Below are 22,549 nucleotides of genomic sequence, written 5' to 3' on the forward strand. Positions count from 1 at the left end.
GGCTAATTACAGACCGATCTCGCTATTAAATGTGGACATCAAGATTTTCTCCAAAATTCTGGCCATTAGACTCCTACCTCTACTCCCTTCACTGGTCTCTCCAGACCAAGTCGGTTTTGTCCCTGGTAGAGAAGCCAGGGCCAACGCCATAAAAGCAATCAACCTACATCATCTTATGACAACTTCCAAACAAGCAGGTTTTTTTCCTATCTTTGGATGCGGAGAAGGCATTTAACAGGGTGTCATGGGAGTACATGGCGGCAGTCCTGAAAACCTTGGGACTCGGCCCCCACATGCTCTATCTCACATTCGCTCTACATGCCAAACCCTCCGCCAGAATCAGAGTTAACGGCACCCTGTCTAATTCCTTCCCCATCCACAACGGAACCAGGCAAGGATGCCCTCTCTCCCCCATCCTATTTGTACTTACACTTGAGCCCCTGTTATGCTCAATAAGACAAAACCCCATAAAAGACATAAAAGGTATTTCTACCAGTCAAAAAGAATACAAATTAGCCACATACGCGGATGACGTTCTTCTATTTCTCTCAAATCCGCACATCACAATACCAGTACTACTCGAAGAGTTTCGAAAATTTGGCCTAATCTCTAACCTTAAAATACATTTCACAAAATCTTTCACTCTTAATATCTCCCTGCCCTCGTCCATGTTCACACACCGGAAAGAAAAATTTCCCTTCCAGTGGCAATCGGAAGCGATTACCTACCTAGGCATACAACTCCCCACAAAATTATCAAGCCTATATACGAAAAACGACTTACCCTTGCTAAATAAACTCACAGAAGACCTCAAAAATTGGAGCAGGCCGGTGTTCTCGTGGTTTGGAAGAACAGCAGTTCTGAAAATGAACGCTTTACCAAGAATCCTTTATCTATTGCAAACTATTCCGATCCACGGCCCGCCGAGCTTCTTCAAAAACGACAGAAGCATTAGTTCCAATTTCATATGGGGAGGCAACAAGCCTAGGATTAAATACTCGCATCTAGCCCTGCCTAAACACTTAGGAGGATGTCAGGGCTGGCTTAGCCCTTCCTTCTCTGGGCTGACTGCTCAGCTGTCGGCTAATTGCCAGCTCTCATCTCTCTCCACGGTTACCAGCTGTTCCCGATGATGCTCGTCTGACTTGCCTACTTAAAGCTGTCCAGCTCACTTCACCTCTGCCTTCGCCTTGGTCACATGACAAGAAACCATCTCCTGCGGTTCTGTTTAAAGAGTGGCTTGCTGACATCCCTTCTGGCTCCTTATCCTGCTTGCTGTTGCTCTACTTGGATCCTTGACTTCTGGCCTAGCCGATTACCCGATCTGGTTATCAAATTCTGGCCTGGCTGACTACTCTGGCTATGTTTTGACTACGCTTTTTCTATTTACCTTTTTACTTCTTTCTTGGTCTCATTCATGGTTTCTGACAGAGGAATAGGCTTACCAGAACTCAGCAATTACTACAAAGTGGCACACTTGACCAGGATTCTGGACTGGAACTTTCATGGATCCACGAAAGACTGGGTCAGACTGGAAGAAACTTTCACAAATCTCTCACTGGCCTCAATGCCCTGGATAATGGACAGACATATTCCTACGGACTTAAAACGACACCCTATAATCAGACCAACCAAGCAAAGCTTCCACAAGACCTGCAAACACTCTTCAATATCGACGATCCAAGGACCAATGGCCCCGATTAGACTAAATCCAGACTTCCCCCCCAGGCATGCATGCCAATTTCCTAGGGCAGCACTGGTCTGAGGAGAGAGTTCTAGCCCACAACTTCTACGACCAAGAGAAACTCTGCTCAATATCCCATCTCTCATTGAGACACGACAAACCCCAGATACCGGAATGGACGTATCTTATGTTTAAACACTTCTTGAGACACATAGGCAGAAAATCCTCCTGTTCCAGACCACTAACTCCTTTTGAACATCTCTGCTCTCAAAAGTCACCCCAATCACATTTGATCTCAACCACAGACTCCCTTGTCTTCAGAGACCACAAACCCAATGAGTCAACAAAGTGTACCACATGGGAAAGAGAGATTTCTATCTCTATATCGCCGGAAGAATGGGAAAAAATATCTATCTTAATATCCATAAGGGATCCATCAGGGGCGTAACTATAGGGGGTGCAGCAGTCGTGACCGCAACTGGGCCCTGTGCTGCAGGGGGCCCATGCAGCCCCCTCTACATATGGCCGGCAGCAGCATAGGCAGTTAGGGGTACCAGTGCACCATGCACACGGGGGGCTGAAGGTGGAGGGTGACTAGCAGAGCTCCATGCTCGACTATCAGACTGGCCAGAGGCGGCTCTAGGTTTTGTGAGGCCCTAGGCAAAACTTAGACATGAGGCCCCACTCACGCCCATAATGGGAAAAATAATTCAAGCAAGTTATCAGTGGTGGATGAGACAATAGAGTCGGGGGAGAGTCTGGGCCAGGACAGGAGTGTCACCACTACTGGAAGGCTTGAAAGGCAGGAGAAAGATCAGGTATATGACAGGAGTCCCACCATTTCACGGGAAGCTTGACAGGCAGAATAGGGATCCTCCTCCTGTCAGCTCATTTTCCGATCTGTAGACATCGGAGCTGAGGAAGGCAGCCAGCATCTCTCCCTGAGTTCAGATTACAGCACGATGGATGCCAAACAGCCCACACAAGCTGAGGGCGGGTGTGCCCACATTAGTGCCCCCCCTGCCAGGGAATTCACTGGAGCCACTTGGCTCTGCTCCAGCAGGATTTAGCCTGGCAAGGTCCTGGCAATGCAGATAATTTACCGGAACAGAGAGGATCTCCACATAGGGAGAGAGACATTTCCCAAAAAATTTGATATTCCGTGTGCGAGTCAGCCAAATTAGGAGGCCGCGAGGCCCCTGTGAGAGTGAGGCCTTAGGCGACCGCCTAATCTGCCTAATTAAAGAGCCGCCTCTGGCACTGGCTGCTCTTTAGTTGTGCATTCCCCGCATGACCTGTGTCCTCGGCTGGCACCTCAGAGCACCCCTCTCCTTCTCTATGCATTGCCGCTCAGTCCGATGTCTGTTCTCCCCAGCCAGAGTCCCGCCCCCCCCCCCCCCCGAGTCTGGCCCAGACTGCACTGCATACTTCTCCCGGTAAACAAACTTTAAGCACACAGATGCAGTGCAGCCCTATGAGAGCCGGCTCCCCAGAGGACACTGCAGGCTTGTCTGCCAGCCCCCCTCCTTCCCCATCATACACAGATGATGAAAGGTCTTTCTGGGAGATATGCTGATCACCCGTCCAGCACACTGGATGGAGCCCAGGCCAACATGGATGAGTGCGTGGCCTGCAGCTTGGTCATGGTGAGTGAGAGGACCCCATCCCCCACACACTATTACTTACCCCCTCCCTCTCCCCCTGGGGACAGGGGCCCCTTCTCACGTGGGGACAGGGACCCCCACCTCCCCTGGGGACAGAGACCTCTTCTCACCTGCGGGCAGTAACTTCATCTGCCCTGGAGAAAAGGACCTCATCTCTTCTGGGGACGGGGACCCCATCCTGCCTAGGGACAGTCCCCCAATGGGGCACCTAAAAATAACAAAAATAAAAAAAACTACTGGTGCCAGTGGTGGAACTACAGGGCTCACAAAGGTCATACCTGTGACCACGCCCTGGAGTTCCACCGCCGGACTCGGAGAGAAGGGCCCTGGCTGGGGTTCAGGGGGGCCCTTCATGGTTTCTTGCATCGGGGCCCTGAAGGTTCTAGTTACGCCACTGGGATCCATCAATGTAAATACTCAAGAGAATGGATTTAAAATCCAAACTTGGTGGTACCGCACACCTGCCCTGCTACATAAATTGAATCCAGCAATTCCAAAGAAATGCTGGAGATGTTCAGAGCAAACGGGAACCCTACTCCACATATGGTGGGACTGTCCCCATATTCAGGAATACTGGACAGAAGTTCACAGAATAATCACGCAAGTCGCTACCTACCGATCTAGACAAAACCCCCTCACAATTTCTCCTTCACCACTCGAAATTGCCACACAGGACCTATCACAAATCATTAGCGATGCACATGATAAACGCGGCAAAACAATGTGTACCGGTACATTGGCAATCCTAATCCCCTTCCATTAAAGAATGGTTCCATAGAATCAACAGAACTTCTGAAATGGAGGAATTGATTCACATAGCAAGAGACACACCCAACAAATTTAGCACCAAATGTTGGAAACGTTATCAAACGACATCAGAATACGCTTCCCTTTACTCCCAGGTCCGCTAAAGATTAGACCCCGTACAATCCGAAACAAACACACACATCTATACACTCCCACACTGTCTGATTGCCTCCTAACACTTCTACCGAAGAGGCTGCCCTCCTGGAACCAACCGATTCTCACAACACTACGAAACAGACGCGAACCCTGCGAGGGGGCTCCCTACGGGAAGGGGGGAAGCAAGAGGTGACTCCCATCAATGTGAACCCACGAAACACCCCTCACATCCAAACTACCCTGATACTACCTTATACCTTCCAGCTCATCTCTGTCCCCTCCCGTTTATACCCTTCTCATCTGTAGACACCTATATCACCAACCCCCTTCACATTAATTAAATATCTTAGATAAATATACATTATAGCTCCCCTCATGTCCTCCCCTTACACACCCCGCCCTGATAAATCTACCATCAACGTCCTGAACAGGACACCAATAAAGCAACACCCCAAATAATCAATACCCTAATCCACCAATCCGAAACATAGACAGACTGAGTAAACCACACGATAATTTTCTCAGTGGAAAATACTATATTATATTATACTATATATATAATACTATACTGAATATACCCAAGGGGCTGCGCATAACTGTACACCTTACCACGAGCCAATTAATCTGTCAGTGTAGGGATTAGGGTCCTCACAGTAGGAGGAGGGTCTTCATTGTAGGGATTAGGGTCCTCACAGTAGGAGGAGGGTCTTCAATGTAGGGGTTGGGATCCGAGCAGTAGGAGGAGGGTCTTCATTGTAAGGATTGGGGTCCTCACAGTAGGAGGAGGGTCTTTATTGTAGGGATTGGGGTCCTCACAGTAGGAGGAGGGTCTTCATTGTAGGGATTGGGGTCCTCACAGTAGGAGGAGGGTCTTCATTGTAAGGATTGGGGTCCTCACAGTAGGAGGAGGGTCTTCATTGTAGGGATTGGGGTCCTCACAGTAGGAGGAGGGTCTTCATTGTAAGGATTGGGGTCCTCGCAGTAGGAGGAGGGTCTTCATTGTAGGGGTTGGGGTCCTCGCAGTAGGAGGAGGGTCTTCATTGTAGGGATTAGGGTCCTCACAGTAGGAGGAGGGTCTTCATTGTAGGGATTAGGGTCCTCACAGTAGGAGAAGGGTCTTCAATGTAGGGGTTGGGGTCCTCACAGTAGGAGGAGGGTCTTCATTGTAGGGATTAGGGTCCTCACAGTAGGAGGAGGGTCTTCAATGTAGGGGGTTGGGGTCCTCACAGTAGGAGGAGGGTCTTCATTGTAGGGATTGGGGTCCTCACAGTAGGAGGAGGGTCTTCATTGTAGGGGTTGGGGTCCTCACAGTAGGAGGAGGGTCTTCATTGTAGGGATTAGGGTGCTCACAGTAGGAGGAGGGTCTTCAATGTAGGGGGTTGGGGTCCTCACAGTAGGAGGAGGGTCTTCATTGTAGGGGTTGGGGTCCTCACAGTAGGAGGAGGGTCTTCAATGTAGGGGGTTGGGGTCCTCACAGTAGGAGGAGGGTCTTCATTGTAAGGATTGGGGTCCTCACAGTAGGAGGAGGGTCTTCATTGTAAGGAGTGGGGTCCTCACAGTAGGAGGAGGGTCTTCATTGTAGGGATTGGGGCCCTCACAGTAGGAGGAGGGTCTTCAATGTAGGGGTTGGGGTCCAAACAGTAGGAGGAGGGTCTTCATTGTAAGGATTGGGGTCCTCACAGTAGGAGGAGGGTCTTCATTGTAGGGATTGGGGCCCTCACAGTAAGAGGAGGGTCTTCAATGTAGGGATTGGGGTCCTCACAGTAGGAGGAGGGTCTTCAATGTAGGGGTTGGGGTCTGAACAGTAGGAGTGTCTTAATTGTATGGATTGGGGTCCTCACAGTAAGAGGGTCTTCATTGTAGGGATTGGGTTCCTCTCAGTAGGAGGAGGGTCTTCATTGTAGGGATTGGGGCCCTCACAGTAGGAGGAGGGTCTTCAATGTAGGGGTTGGGGTCCAAACAGTAGGAGGAGGGTCTTCATTGTAAGGATTGGGGTCCTCATAGTAGGAGGAGGGTCTTCATTGTAGGGGTTGGGGTCCTCACAGTAGGAGGAAGGTCTTCATTGTAAGGATTGGGGTCCTCATAGTAGGAGGAGGGTCTTCATTGTAGGGATTGGGGTCCTCACAGTAGGTGGAGGGTCTTCATTGTAGGGATTGGGGTCCGAATAATAGGTGGTGGGTCTGCACAGAGAAGAGAGCAAATAACCGGCTGCTGTAAAAGGCTCATACCAGTATCCTGATTATCAGTGCTGCCAATCAGTGCCCACAAGTGCTACCAATCAGTGCCTCCTCATCATTATCCCCAATCAGTGCCTCCTCATCATTATCCCCAATCAGTGCCTCCTCATCATTATCGCCAATCAGTGCCTCCTCATCATTATCCCCAATCAGTGCCCATCAGCGTCAATCATCAGTGCAGCCTCATCAGTGAGCGAGAAAAATTACCTGTTTGCAAAATTTTAGAGCAAACTATGAAAAAGTTTTTTTTTTTTGCTTTTTTCAACATTTTTGGACTTTTTTACATTTTTTGAGCAAAAAATAACCCACAATGATTACACACCACCAAAAGAAAGCTCTATTTGTGTGAAAAAAAAAAAAAGATAAAAGATGTAGTTTGGGTACAGCGTCACATGACCGCACAATTGTCATTCAAAGTGTGAGAGAGCTGAAAGCTGAAAATTGTCCTGGGCAGGAAAGGGGTAAAAGTGCCCGGGAAGCAAGTGGTTAAAGAAATGGTCTAATGACACGGTCCCATTAAGGATGGTCCCCGTTGGCAATGCCTCTCTTATATCGTCTCATCTGGCCATCACTGGACCTGCAATGATGTAATCTGATCTCCCTGGACCTCCTAAACTGGCATCTCATCTCCCTGGACCTCCAATACTCATCTCCCTGGACCTCCAATACTCATCTCCCTGGACCTCCAATACTCATCTCCCTGGACCTCCAATACTCATCTCCCTGGTTGGGTTGTATCTATACATCAGTATAACCAGGACAGAGCTGATCTAGGTGTCTTCTCACCTGCCGGACTCTTTGTGTAGAACGGTGACTCTCGGCTCTTCCCGCGGCTCGTCCACTTTGTTCTTAGAGATGAGGGTGAAGCTACATAGAGCCCCCAATGACCCGGAGTGAAGCCCTGGAGATACAGATAATGTACATTGAGCAGTGCAATATATGAGGATAATAAACTGTATCTCTGGGTCTAAGCGAGGAGTAATGTCCAGGTATGAAGCTGTGCTCCTTAAAGGGCTGGACCTCTAGGAGACTGGTAGGGGGTTGAAGTGATTGTGTATCTCAGTGGTCATCATCCCCGTCCTCAGGTCCCACTAACAGGCCAGGTTTGCAAGATAACTGAAATCCATCCCAGGTGATATCATTTGCTGATCAGTGATTGCCGTATTCTAGTCTGCATCTCCCCCCCCCCCCCAGGGTAATACATAAAACCTGGCCTGTTAGTGGGCCCTGAGGACAGGGGTGATGACCACTGGTGTATCTTAGAAGATATAAAATCACCAGGACTCCGAATTGATGTGCATCACAAATTCATTGTGGGGAAAAAAAGTGTCATATAGGTCAAAAGGCTACCAAAATGCAATAAAAACATATTAATTATGGGAAGCAAAAAAAACATGCTAATAATGTAAGTGCTGGATCAGCCGGTGTGGCCTCCGCCCAGAGGGTGGGTTCAGGAGTCCTACATAGCCTGACCATTGTCCAGCCACGGTGAAACTGGTAAAATTTGGCTTCTGCATACCGGCTGGATATGCTTATATGGGGGAACTGAAAGGGTATGTTTGAGGCACTTTTGCTCTTAGATTATTTCTGTTTGTTGCCTCACACATGTAGCACCCTCCTAGTTAACTTGCTAGTTAGGTTAGGAAAATTTAGTTCTTTTAGCTCTACGGTGATCAGTTGGGCATCTTGGGATTATTTTAGGCTGTTCCTTGTCTCGCTGGTTGCAGATCACCCTGAATGTTGTCCCAGCCAATCCCTGGGGGAGGGTGTCCAGTAGGCGGCTGGGAGGGGCCGTAAATAGTTTGAGGCTGTCAGGAGCATCTAGTGCTTCTGCTCCTCACTCCAGAATCCTGGTTTTGGCTGTGGCATTCTCCTTGTCTGTCTCTCCACCTGCAAGGTGATTAATGTGGCCAATCTCTGGATGGAGACCAAACCTGATATAACCACCTCCCGCCCGGCCTAAAGCAAAATGAGAGCCGGGTGGTGGTTCTGTTAATCAGTTATCCTGACTGAACATCACATGACGTCCAGCAGGATAACAGCCGCCGCGCCCGCTTTGTGGCGATCGGTGGTGCCGTGTGTCCGTCTGACACACCGCTACACCGATCTCAGTAAAGAGCCTCCGACGCAGGCTCTTTACCACGTGATCAGCCATGTCCAATCACGGCTGATCACAATGTAAACTGGGTTGATCGGCTTTTCCTGACTCGCGTCTGACAGACGTGAGTAGAGGAGAGATGATCGGCGGCTCTCCTGACAGGGGGGGTCTGTGTTGATTGTTTATCAGTGCTGCACACCCCCCCCCCCCCCCCCCGCGGATAACCACATTGGACCACCAGGGAAGACCCTAACATGTAGATGGCCAGGTACGTCCCCCATGGGCCATTCACATATGCCAATATATGTGCAATATATGCCAATCAGTGCCCACAATTGGTCACAGACTGGCACCATTTTGGATCAGATCAGAGATGCCCAGCAATGCCACCCATCAGTGTCATCAGTGCCACCCATCAGTGTCCATCAGTGCCCACCTATCAGTGACCATAAGTGTCCATCCATGCCACCATAAGTACCCATCAGTGCCACCTATGAGTGCCCATCAGTGCTGCCTGTAAGTGCCCATCAGCGCTGCCTATCAGTGCCCATCATCAGTGCTCATCAGTTCCACCTCATTGGTGCCATCTCGTCGGTGCCGCCTTATTAGTGCTCGTCAGTGCAGCCATATCAGTGCCCGTCATTGAAGAAGAAAGCTTACTTATTTACAAAAAAATTTAACAGAAACAAAAACGTTTTTTTTTCAAAATTTTCGGTCTTTTTTTATTTGTTGCGCAAAAAATAAAAATCGCAGAGATGATCAAATACCACCAAAAGAAAGCTCTATTTGTGGGAACAAAATGATAAAAAATTGTTTGGGTACAGTGTAGCATGACCGCACAATTGCCATTTAAACAGCGACAGCGCTGAAAGCTGAAAATTGTCCTGGGCAGGAAGGGGGTGTAAGTGCCCGGTATTGAAGTGGTTAAGCTAGCCAAGCCTGCAGTCTCATGCTTGTGATATTGTGTGTGTTACGTGTTCCTGGCTCCCTGTTTTCCCTGCTCTGTTAGATTGGATTCCCTTATTGACGACCTCAGATCAGATATCGACTATTCTCTGAACTCTGCCTGCCTTAGACTTCGAACATTAACATTTCTGAAACTTCCTCGTCTGCCAACTGCTAGTACCTGTTTGCTTTGCTCAGTTTGCGCATGCCCTGGCTTCGTAGCCAGGCTCTATAGCATTGTGTATAAGTCCTGGGGGCAACCGAGGACTGGTAGGCCTGCTTCCCTTATTGGAAAGAGGGCTGCTATGGGTGAAGATTACAGAAGCTAGTTATAGCGTCTGACCACCTGCGTTAGGGGTAAGCGTGACCAGGGCCGCTGATAGAAATCATGGGGCCCCGTACAGCCTAACTAGTGGGGCCCCCTTCAGCTACACCCCTGGTCCCTCCTTCAACCCCCACCCATGGCCCCTCCCCTGGCCCCTCCCCAGGCCCCGCCTTCAAACACAGTGCAGGTTTGTCTACAAGTAATATTTATTTTTCTCACAGCAACCCAGGAAGGCCACTTGCCCTCTGGAAGATTTACCCCCCTTCATGACCAGGCAATTTTTTGCGATACAACACTGCGTTATTTTAACTCACTATTGCTTGGTCATGCGACTCTGTACTTAAATAAAATGTATGTAATTTTTTCCCTCACAAATAGAGATTTCTTTCGGTGGTATTTGGTCACCTCTGCGTTTTTTACTTTTTGCTTTTCTAAACAAAAAATAAAAACAATTTTGAAAAAAAAATATATATTTTTTACTTTCTGCAATAAAACTTATCCAGTAAAAAAATTTAACAAATCAAATTTCTTCAATAGTTTAGGCCAATATGTATTCTGCAACATATTTTTTGTAAAAAAAAAAAAATCCCAAAAAGCATTTATTGATTGGTTTGCACAAAAGTTATAGCATCTACAATCTATTTGATGTATTTATGTATTTTTTTATTTATTTTTACTAGTAATGGTAGCAATCAGCGACTTGACAGCAGGACATGCCAATGCCATAATGTACTGCAGAGACAATGCTACCCATGCCATGCCACCAATACGATATTGTGCTGCAGACACTGCCACCCATGCTGCCAATGGCATAATGCCATTGGCAGCATGGGTGGCACTGTCTCTGCAGGCAGCACATGCATTATGGCATTAGCATCATGGGTGGCACTGTCTGCTGCACATTACGGCATTGGCGGCATGGGTAGCACTGTCTCTGCAGGCAGGACATGCGTTATGGGCCATAACGCATGTGATACCTGCAGACAGTGTCACCCATGCTGCCAATGCCATAATGTATAGATGCTGCTGCAGTAGTAGTAGTTCTTGAAGCCCCCCCCCAACCAAGCACATACCTGTGTAATTGTTAGCTGGGCCCCAGGAGTCACTTCCTCCGTGATCCTGCTGCTGCCTGGACTTGAGGGTCCACAAACTAGGTAGATGGGATGCCTCTGCCAATGACCTCTTTCGACTGCCGCCGCTGCTCGCCTGTTGCCTCCCTGCCAGTGCTACTTCTGCTAATTCTCATGCGGAGAGAGGTATCACACCGCAGCACCACCAGGGGGGCGGCACACATTGCCACTACAGAGGACGCGCTGGCTGGGATGAGGAGCGGGTGCAGAATAGGCATTCTTTTGCGGCCAAAATACAAGAAATAGTCCCTCCCCTGCCTCCACCTTTGTGTATCAGCTTAAAAAAAAAAGTTAAATGTAATGCGCATGGGGGGGGGGGGGGGTGGGCGGATGTCGCGATGGGGCGGTGTTGTGTTCTGTATGGCGGTATGGTGATTATCGGAGGTTGACTCTGATCGCAGATTTTTTATTTATTTTTTTACATTAAATTGCTTATCTGTTAAGGTTGCCCGGGCCCCCCTGCTGGTCGGGCCCGGTACAACAGGGTCAGTTGTACTGGCCTATCAGCGGCCCTGAGCGTGACAGAGGCCTGCTTGTCCAGGAGGAGAAGACCCCAGCCTAAAGACTTGCTACCCTTCTGGGCAGCCCAGATATGCTTTTCTTCTGCTCATCAAGGTTCCAGTTGGGTTAGCTGTTGGCCTATTCTACAGATTTTTTTTCTGGGGTTGATCAAGGGATTTCTTTTGGGGGATCTGGTTTGGAGAGTTCACGAGAGGCATGTGTGGCTGATATTGGAAGGAAGCATCCAAATATCTAAAGGACATTCTTGAGTAGAGACTGAAGTGTGAGATCCCAGTGACTGGTTACTACTGCTGTCCCTCCACAACCAGTGTCAGCCTATGCTCCAGGCTAGATATTGCCTATGGTTTCCCTGGGCAGTTCAGTCCGTCCATTGCTGTAAGGACTATGCTCGGAAGTTCTGAGGAAATGAGAAGTGGCCTCAAGTAGTTACTTTGCCACACAGGAGTGCCCCACATTTACAACGCACCCATCCAGGCTCAAGTTTAATAAAGCATCAGAAGAAGGATACCCCTGGACTGTTTGCTGAGCCTGAAGAGCAACTGCGGCTATGTGTCTGGCCTACTAGTACACTAACTGGGGAAGGAACCTTGGAAACAAAACTGGACCTTTTTATGGGGATGACTGCTACACATAATTCATACGTTTTTAATTAGACATACCCTCCCCCAACCCTCCTCTACTATACAAGAACATTGTGCTGAGTTGTGTGGCTGTGAAGAGGGGAGTGGCTGTTACTCAGCTCTGCCAGCACAGAGCGTTGGAGTGTGGAGGGCAGGGAACAGTATTTCTACCAATGGTTTCCACCAATGGTAACAGTTATTGTAAGGCATTTCCATGCAAAATTCAGCCATAAATCCTACCATGCCGGGGACTATAAAGGTTTAAGAAAAGGTTTTAAGACTTCAAGTGGGGTTTAAACCAATAATCTGATTGGTTGATAACTTTTCTTTTCCACACTTTCTGCAGCATAGTCCCTGAAATCTCACCTTGCCCTTTGACCTCGCACCTCTTGGGGTCGACCCCTCCTCTCTGCACAGCACCGTACACTTGGTAACCTTGGCACAGCCCCGCTTCTTCCAGCGGACTGAATCGGATACCGACGGGCTCCACTTGCTCCGGCTTGCTGCGATCCCCATGGCTGAGATCTTTGAGGCGGCTCAGTGCCAGGACCTTGGCGCGCACTATATGGTGGTCGGGCCCACAGTGTAGGAGGCCTCGGGTAAAGCTGGTGGCGGTACGGAGGTCTGAGAGTTACTGATGGACCCGAGCTTTCTGTAGGTTCAAGGCCTGCTCCTTCTGACGAACTTCCTCATCAATGTCACGCAGGAGGCGGAGCCTGTGCTCTTGGACCGCCTGTATATACCCCTCAGTGAAGACCTCTACCTCCTCCCGCAGCATACCCGCCCTCTGCCTCAGGTCTTCCCCCGCCCTGTAGACAGCATTCAGAGTCTTCTCCAGGCACTCCAGCTGTGGATCCCACTTTATTAAGGCTCCTCTGAGCTGCTCCTTGTGCTTCACCGCCACCTCCACCACGGGGCGCAGCTCATGTCCATGGTGCTTGAGGAGAGCGCAATCCCGACACGAGGGAACCGCACAGACTTCACAGAATAATCCCAGCTCCTCCAATGGATGGAGAGAACAGTACGGCGCCGGAGAGAGCGAGGAGCCGGGAGGAAGGTCCCGGAGGAGCAACAAGCAATGAGCCGCTGTTCTCTTCTGCCGCCTGTGTGGAGGGAGAATAAAATGACCATTAATGTCCCTTCTACCATTCAACCCCTCACCTCACATCAAATAGCGAAGTGTGAAAAACTATGAAAAATACATTTTTAAGGAACAAGTCCGTCATACAATATTTCTACAATGATGGGTTTATATATATATAATACAACAATTAGTCCCTCCCCTCATGCCAAGGTACTGGTGTACTGGGTGTAATCCTAGACTCTGACCTGTCCTTTTAGCCTCAAATCCAATCACTGTCCAAATCGTCCAGACTTCACCTCCGAAACATCTCCAAAATACGCCCCTTTCTAACCGACCAACTTTTTCACTCCCTTGACTAACTCCCTCCACATTGGCCTACCTCTCCGCAAGTTATCCCCTCTCCAGTCTATCATGAATGCCACTGCCAGACTCATCTACTATACCAACCGTTCAGTGTCCGCCACTCCTCTCTGCCAATCCCTCCGCTGGCGTCCCATTGCCCAAAGAATAGAATTCAAAACACTAACAATAAACATACAAAGCCATTCACAATTCAGCCCCCGAGCTACATTGCCAATCTTTTTTTCCCAAATATCACCTAAACCGTCCTCTCCACTGCTCCCAAGATCTTCTGCTCTCAAGCTCCCTTGTCTCCTCCTCCCATGCTCATCTCCAGGACTTCTCTAGAGCCTCTCCTATCCTCTGGAATGCACTACCCCAATCTTTCCTGTTATCTTCTACTCTGTCTACTTTTAGGCCATCCCTGAAAACTCATCTCTTCAGGGTGGCCTATCCTGCCTCCAGCTAACAACCAAATCTTCTACTCCCCTCATCCGTTCATCCCTCACAGTCTCTACCTTTTGTTTCACCAACCCCTCCCGCTTAGATTGTAAGCTCCCAGGAGCAAGGCTCCTCTGACCCTCTTGTTTTGAATTGTACTGTTGGTGTAGTGTCTCCCTACATTGTAAAGCGCTGCGCAAACTGTTGGCTCTATATAAATCCTGTATAATAATAATAATAATAATAATAAGTTTTATAGCTATAAAAATATGAAAAAAATAAAAATCTATATGCTTTCCGGTAAGGCTACTATTTTTGTTACAAAGTTAGTTTTGTACTATTTCCTGTAATTGTTCGGTGCCGTATTATTGATAATGAAGCAGAAGTTGGTATGTGTGAGAAAAGGGGAAGTGTCTATTCTGTGTAGTCGGGTTTGCATTCAAGGGGTACCGCGCTGTCGCTGCACAGAGACCACCGCAACCACAGACACCCAGACACCCAGCACTTCGCAATGTACAGATATAACCCTTCGTGGTATTAGCCTCACACCCCCCCCCCCCCCCCCTTCTTTGTATACAATTGAGGCTTTGGGTAAAAAAAAGGCTCTTGTTTTTAAGCTCATATTTGTCTTCACTGGTAACGCCATCAACAAGTGAATATCAACTTTAAGTACAAGCTTGCCATTTTAATCACATACTTTATTTTAGTCCAAGTGATGTCACCACTGGGTCTCTATAATTCTCTATGGAAAACAGAGGACAGAATTAGACTTGGGAAACTTAACATTAATAATCACTGGGACCAGATGGCTTGCACCCGAGGGTACTTAGGGAACTCAGTCAAGTAATTGCCAGACTATTGTTCCTAATTTTTACTGACAGTCTACTGACTGGCATGGTACCAGCTGATTGGAGAAAAGCCAATGTAGCATCAATATTTAAAAAGGGCCCAAAATACATCCCTGGGAATTACAGACCAGTTAGCCTAACATCAATAGTATGTAAACTCTTGGCGGGGGTGATAAGGGAATATATACAAGATTTTAGTAATGAGAACGTTATAATTAGCAGTAATCAGCATGGATTCATGAAGAATCGTTCTTGCCAAACCAATCTATTAACCTTCTATGAGGAGGTGAGTTGCCAGCTAGATAAAGGAAGGCCCGTAGACGTGGTGTATCTAGATAAAGGAAGGTCCGTAGACGTGGTGTATCTAGATAAAGGAAGGTCCGTAGACGTGGTGTATCTAGATAAAGGAAGGCCCGTAGACGTGGTGTATCTAGATAAAGGAAGGCCTGTAGACGTGGTGTATCTAGATAAAGGAAGGCCTGTAGACGTGGTGTATCTAGATAAAGGAAGGCCTGTAGACGTGGTGTATCTAGATAAAGGAAGGCCCGTAGACGTGGTGTATCTAGATAAAGGAAGGCCCGTGGACGTGGTGTATCTGGATAAAGGAAGGCCCATAGACATGGTGTATCTAGATAAAGGAAGGCCCGTAGACGTGGTGTATCTGGATAAAGGAAGGCCCGTAGACGTGGTGTATCTAGATAAAGGAAGGCCCGTAGACGTGGTGTATCTAGATAAAGGAAGGCCCGTAGACGTGGTGTATCTAGATAAAGGAAGGCCCGTAGACGTGGTGTATCTAGATAAAGGAAGGCCCGTAGACATGGTGTATCTAGATAAAGAAAGGCCCATAGACATGGTGTATCTAGATAAAGAAAGGCCCATAGACGTGGTGTATCTAGATAAAGGAAGGCCTGTAGACGTGGTGTATCTAGATAAAGGAAGGCCTGTAGACGTGGTGTATCTAGATAAAGGAAGGCCCGTAGACGTGGTGTATCTGGATTTTGCAAAAGCATTTGACACAGTTCCCCATAAACGTTTACTGTACAAAGTAAGGTCGGTTGGCATGGACCATAGGGTGAGTACATGGATTGAACTGGCTACAAGGGTGAGTTCAGAGGGTGGTGATAAATGGGGAGTACTCGGAATGGTCGGGGGTGGGTAGTGGGGTCCCCCAGTGTTCTGTGCTGGGACCAATCTTATTTAATTTGTACATAAATGACCTGGAGGATGGGGATGGGGGAAACAGCTCAATCTCTGTATTTGCGGACGATACTAAGCTAAGCAGGGCAATAACTTCTCCGTAGGATGTGGAAACCTTTCAAAAAGATCTGAACAAATTAATGGGGGGAGGGGCAACTACATGGCAAATGAGGTTCAATGTAGAAAAATGTAAAAAAAAATGCATTTGGGTGGCAAAAATCTGAATGCAATCCATAGACTGGGGGGAGGGGAACCTCTGGGGGGGTCTAGGATGGAGAAGGACCTGGGGGGTCCTAGTAGATGATGGGCTCAGCAATGCCAAGCTGCTGCTAACAAAGCAAACAGAATGTTGGCATTAAAAAGGGATCAACTCCAGAGATAAAATAATAATTCTCCCCTCTACAAGACTCTGGTCCGGCCGCACCTGGAGTATACTGTCCAGTTCTGGGCACCAGTCCTCAGGAAGGATGTACTGGAAATGGAGTGACTACAAAGAAGGGCAACAAAGCTAATAAAGGGTCTGGAGGATATTAGTTATGAGGAAAGGTTGTGAGCTCTGAACTTATTCTCTCTGGAGAAGAGACGCCTGAGAGGGGATAGAATTTCATTATATAAATCCCGGACTGGTGACCCCACAATATATAAATACCGGACTGGTGACCCCACAATATATAAATACCGGACTGGTGACCCCAAAATATATAAATACCGGACTGGTGACCCCACAATATATAAATACCGGACTGGTGACCCTACAATATATAAATATCGGACTGGTGACCCCAAAATATATAAATACCGGACTGGTGACCCTACAATATATAAATACTGGACTGGTGACCCCAAAATATATAAATACCGGACTGGTGACCCCACAATATATAAATACCGGACTGGTGACACCACAATAGGGAGAAAACTTTTTTTGCGGAAGGGAGTTTAACAAGACTCGTGGTCACTCATTAAAATTAGAAGAAAAGAGGTTTAACCTTAAACTACGTAGAGGGTTCTTTACTGTAAGAGCGGCGAGGATGTGGAATTCCCTTCCACGGGGTAGGATAGGTTTTTATTTTTACAGTGATATTATATTTTTCTTCAAACCTTACTTACTGTTCAATGGGGCCTTATTACTATTATACAGGATATATATATATATATATATATAGCGCCATTGTGTATAATATATGCAATCATGTATAATATAGCGTAAACAGTTTGCGCAGTGCTTTACAAAATGAAGTCAGACAGTACAGTTACAATACAGTTTGGTAGAAGAGGAAGCCGAGGAGCTCTACTCGGTTATCTGCTTAAAAGAATGTCCTGAACTCTTCTCTACATTGTAGCTGTCGGGATCTCCAGTCCTTTCCACGCATTGTATCTAGGGTGCTCACGTGTCCCGGATTGCCCGGGATTGTCCCTTAATTAATATTTGTGTCCTGGGCACCTTCATTCCGGGACAATACAGTGTCCCGGGCTCCCGGAATAAAAACAAAACACACCGCCTGTGACCGCCAGTCCGCCACCCTGATAAACATTTGCTGAACTGTATGGTTGCTAGGGCCGCCCCGCGTCTAGCAACCAGTGACGTCAGCTGACACGTGGGCAGTTACCCTATGGCTAAGCAGCGCGCCTCCGAGTCCACTCCATCCACCTGCTCTCCTTCTACGCCTCTGGCCGCAGCAGCAGAGAGAGAGAGAGAGCAGCCACCTGACTGGTAGTGGCACTGCTGTAAGGCAGGATCCAGCCTGTGCCCAGTGCCAGTCCCGGGGACCGCTGCCGGCTACTTCCGCAGCCGCTGGCTGCAGCAGCACATTGCCAGCCAGCAGCCCGACTTCTCCAGTTCTCCTCCTGAGCCTTCTCCCGCCCACGAGGGCCATGACCCAACTTCGAGCTGCCAACAAAACTTCCAGGTATGTGTTTGTTGTTGCAGGTTGGCAGCAAATATCATGCCCAGCTCTATAATGTGATACAGCAACTTGTTGGCAAATATGACTTTCTCTTTACACTTCCCTTCATTCTTTAGTCACTATTAAATGATTAAAACCTGCAGACGTTCCACATCAAAAAATAACTTCATAAAAATAACTGCACTTTAGCGTGGGCATGTTTGTCTTATGTACATGTATTTCTATTACAAGGACAATATCACTAAAAGCCTTAAAAGACTTAAAATAGTTTCTGTCATAGGCAGAACAGAATTCTTCCTGCTCCCAAATTAGGATGAGATATTATTGATGAAGTTTCCATCTGAATATCTGAAAGTTTCATATAGGTTTATACATAATCACATTTTTTTGAAAACAAAAAATGCAGTAAGCGTATATTGATTAGTTTGCGCCAAAGCAATAGCGTATACAAAATAGGGGATAGATTTATAGCATTTTAATATATTTTTTTATTTTTTTTTATTAGAAATGGCGGCGATCAGCAATTTTTTTTTTTTTTTTTTTTATCGGGACTGCGACAGATCGGACACTTGACACATTTTTTTCATTTATACAGCGATCAGTGCTATGAAAAGGCACAGATGACTGTAAAAGTGTCACTGGCAGGGAAGGGGTTAGCACTAGGGGGGGGGGGGGTGATAAAGGGGTTAACTGCATTTCCTGTGTGTGTTTTACCTGAAGGAGGAGGGCACTGGCAAGTATCTAAAACCATCTTTTTTTGGGCAAGCATGGGTGCAGGGGGGGGAGGGTGTCCCTGAATGGCAGTTTGAAAATGTGGTCACCCTAATTGTATCCGTGTCATACACACAACACTCTTTAGCGGATACAATATTGAGCCTCCGAGTATCAGATGTCCACCAGCTCAAGGCCTCCACCTCCTTCATTATATATAGACAGAGGGAGTCTGCACTGCCTGGCCTCCATCCCAGAACACACCCCCCTCCCCCCCCCCATGGAAATCTCAGCAAATATTATCAGATTCAATTCTGGGTGTGATGGATGTGCGAAGTCATCGTATTATATATTCCACATCTCTGTCTATGCAACACTTCCCCAAATGATACCATCTGTACACACATATACAGTATATATATATATATATATATATATATATATATATATATATATATATAAATATTGTACCTCCATCTCCTGTATTACTGATCTGATTCCTTCTAGCACAATGAAAACATATAATTATGGACCCGCGCTGCTGAAATAAAAAAAGGTGAATACTAGGGCTGCTGCTGTAGTGCAAGGTAAGTACCCCAAAAAAAGTGACAAAAGGATTTTAAACTCAGCGCTGCCCCTGTAAACTACGAATGTGCCTATATGCATACATCAACGTGTAGTATAATAACATGTATAACAAAATAAAGTGCTTAGTGCCAATATAAATAAAGTGCAATCAATAAAGTTCATCGGTTGTCAAATCCAAAAAAGGATTCATTCTGGTGACACATTGGAATGTGTTTCCGGTGACTTCCTGTGTTGGTACAGTGCAAATAAAGTTCATCAAATGTGGAATATTTGATTTGACAACACATTAGGATATAATTCTAGTGACTTCCTGTGCTCCCCTCCTGGGTCTCCACTCACCAGATGCAGTAGATATAAAAGCCTGTATATCAAGATGACTTCCGTCCACCGAGTGGGTTTGGTGTGCCGGGCCTTTAGGGGTAGGCTCTCCTTTCCTCCCCCACTAGCTTAGGGTCCTACACCACTTTACACGATCAACGGCCGTTTCAGCGGTGGACGGAAGTCATCTTGATATACAGGCTTTTATATCTAATGCATCTGGTGAGTGGGGACCCAGGAGGGGATCACAGGAAGTCACTAGAATTCTAGCACAATACTTCAATGCAGGGGCGGACTGACAACTCATGGGGCCCCCGGGCAATAGGAGATTATGGGGCCCCTAGGCAATCAAAGATTATGGGGCCACACAGTATACACAAACACACACACACAGTATACAATCACACAGTATACACAGACATGTTTCTATTGGCTGAGAAGGTACTGGAGAGGTGGGGCAGCTATAATCTCAGGATTTTTAGACCAAAAGGATGTCGGTAAGGGTCATTTCAGAGACAGATGTAAATAAAACACAGATTTTTACATACTGTCCCTGGTTTTACTGAGGCTGGCAACTCTGATGGGGCCCTCTAGTGGCCCGGGGCCCTCTGGCAGTGCCCGAGTGGCCGAATGGTCAGTCCACCCCTGCTTCAATGATATGTCCATCCAAAACTCTTTTTTCTAGTTTTTGGAGGAGTGGGGAAGTATTGGAACCCTTCTCAGGTTTTATTGTTACCCGAGTCTCCATTAGAGTGATTTCCTCTCAATTGTCATCCTGGTGACAACATTTTAGCAAACAGGAAGTGAGGGGAATTCTCCAACATCAACACCGACCGTGAGAATTAAAGTTTTTATTTTTAAAGGAGTCGAGGAAGGACTGAGCTCCTGGAATAGTTCGATTTTTGTCCCTATTGCAACAACAACACAGACTTCTGTACAAAGACTTCTCTTTATTGGAGTAGGAAGTAAATCTCTCTAATGGAAGCCCTGGGGTTACAGTAAAAACCTGACAGGGGTTCTTATCCTTCCCCATTCCAACCAGAACTAGAAAAAACTTTTGGTTGGACTTAACCATTTGCCGACCGCGCTGAAGCCGAATGACGGCTACATTGCAGCTGTCCAGTTCTGGGACACTGTCATACATCATCCTCTCGTGATCATGCCCACAGGGTGACCGCTGAAACACGTGGGCAGCGCGCTCTGTGATCGCAATGTCCTTCGGATACTGCTGATCACAAACTGAGGTCGGTGGCTCTTTACCATGTGATCAGCTGTGGCCAATCACAGCTGATCATGATGTAAACAGAAGCCGGTTATCGGCATTCCTTTCCTTGCACTGACAGTATGAGGAGAAGAGAGACAATAACCGGCTTGTGTAAAAGGGACATCTACACTGATAATCAGGACAGTGACTATCAGTGCCCTGATTATTAGTGCAGTCCCAACAGTGCCAACCAGTGCTGCCAATTAGTGCTCACCAGTTCTGCCAATCAGTGGCCCCTCATCAGTCTCTCCTATCAGTGCCACCTACTGGTGCCCATCAGTGCTACCTATAAGTACCCATCAGTGTCACCCATCTGTGCCTCCTCATCAATGCCCCCCAGTGCCACCTCATCAGTGCTCATCCATGCCACCTCATCAGCGCACATCAGTGAAGGAGGAAAATTGCCTGTTTGCAAAATTGTATAACAAACTCTTAGATAAACTGAATATCTGATTGGTTCCTGTGGCTGATGTGCCCATGTGCTCCCCTTTCCCCATTCACCTGTGCCCCTGGCAAAAGAACTCGCACATGTTGATCTTGCACTCCTGGCAGAGTCTCTGAAGAAATCCTTCACTCCCCCCGCTGGCAGCGCCACCTCTGAATCGCACACCGGACACAGGAGGCTCCTCCGTTTCTGCCCCTTCTCCAAGGTGGTGAAGGGCTCCAGCTTGCTCAGGCAGCCCATGCAGAGGGTATGCAGGCAGGGCAGCACCCGGGGGTCTGAGAACATCTTCTGGTACTGTGGGCAGTGTGCCCGCAGCTCCGCCGAAATATCATCCAGAGCACCGGACTTCGCCATCTTATCAAAGTCAAAATTCTGTAAAATTCTCCAGAAAAAAAAAAAGAAGAAGATGAGGCCAGAGAGACAGAAACTAACAAAACAATCCAAAATCTCCCATCCAGGGAGCACAGATCCTTTCCAGGGTGCCCAACGAGAATGAAATGGTACAACAGAAAAATAAGATCATTAGAGAGGTCACCAAATCCAGCAGAAGGTGCCAAGAGAGATCACTAGATACCACACACCCTAAGAGAAGTTATCAGGTCCAACAGGAGATCCTAAGGGATGGTCACTAGGTCCAATAGGAGATCCAAAGAGTGGTTAATAGGTCCAACAGGAGATCCTAAGAGAGGTCCCTAGGTCCAATAGGAGATCTGAAGAGTGGTTAAAAGGTCCAACGGGAGATCCTAAGTGAGGTCACTAGGTCCAATAGGAGATCCAAAGAGTGGTTAATAGGTCCAACAGGAGATCCTAAGTGAGGTCACTAGGTCCAATAGGAGATCCAAAGGGTGGTTAATAGGTCCAACAGGAGATCCAAAGAGAGATCACTAAGTCCAGCAGGCGATCTTGAGAGATCACTAGGTCCAACAGGAGATCCAAAAAGTGGTTACTAGGTCCAAAATGAGATCCAAAGAGTGACTAATAGGTCCAACAGGAGATCCTAAGAGAGGTCACTAAGTCCAGCAGGAGATCCTAAGAGAGATCACTAAGTCCAGCAGGCGATCTTGAGAGGTCACTAGGTCCAACAGGAGATCCTAAGAGAGATCACTAAGTCCAGCAGGCGATCTTGAGAGGTCACTAGGTCCAACAGGAGATCCAAAAAGTGGTTACTAGGTCCAAAATGAGATCCAAAGAGTGGTTAATAGGTCCAACAGGAGATCCTAAGAGAGGTCACTAGGTCCAATAGGAGATCTGAAGAGTGGTTTAAAGGTCCAACAGGAGA

General features: G+C 47.4%; 1 protein-coding gene and 1 pseudogene across 2 annotated transcripts in view; one reads left to right on the forward strand and one right to left on the reverse strand.

The window, feature by feature from the left end:
* The window catches only part of LOC143981571 (T-cell surface antigen CD2-like), a 278,489-nt gene that overhangs the window by 121,082 nt on the left and 134,858 nt on the right, over positions 1–22,549 (forward strand). The window lies entirely within an intron of this gene.
* LOC143981468 (E3 ubiquitin-protein ligase TRIM45-like) lies at positions 1,504–21,624 on the reverse strand (annotated as a pseudogene). The gene is made up of 5 exons (XR_013274315.1): positions 21,434–21,624; positions 12,495–13,231; positions 7,275–7,389; positions 6,377–6,431; positions 1,504–1,572 (listed from the first exon to the last, which is right to left on the reverse strand). The product of XR_013274315.1 is annotated as an E3 ubiquitin-protein ligase TRIM45-like (transcript).

Source organism: Lithobates pipiens, unplaced genomic scaffold (genome assembly GCF_037356315.1).
Source record: "Lithobates pipiens isolate NorthernLeopardFrog02 unplaced genomic scaffold, aLitPip1_a1.2 Scaffold_16, whole genome shotgun sequence".
Lineage (NCBI taxonomy): Eukaryota > Metazoa > Chordata > Amphibia > Anura > Ranidae > Lithobates > Lithobates pipiens.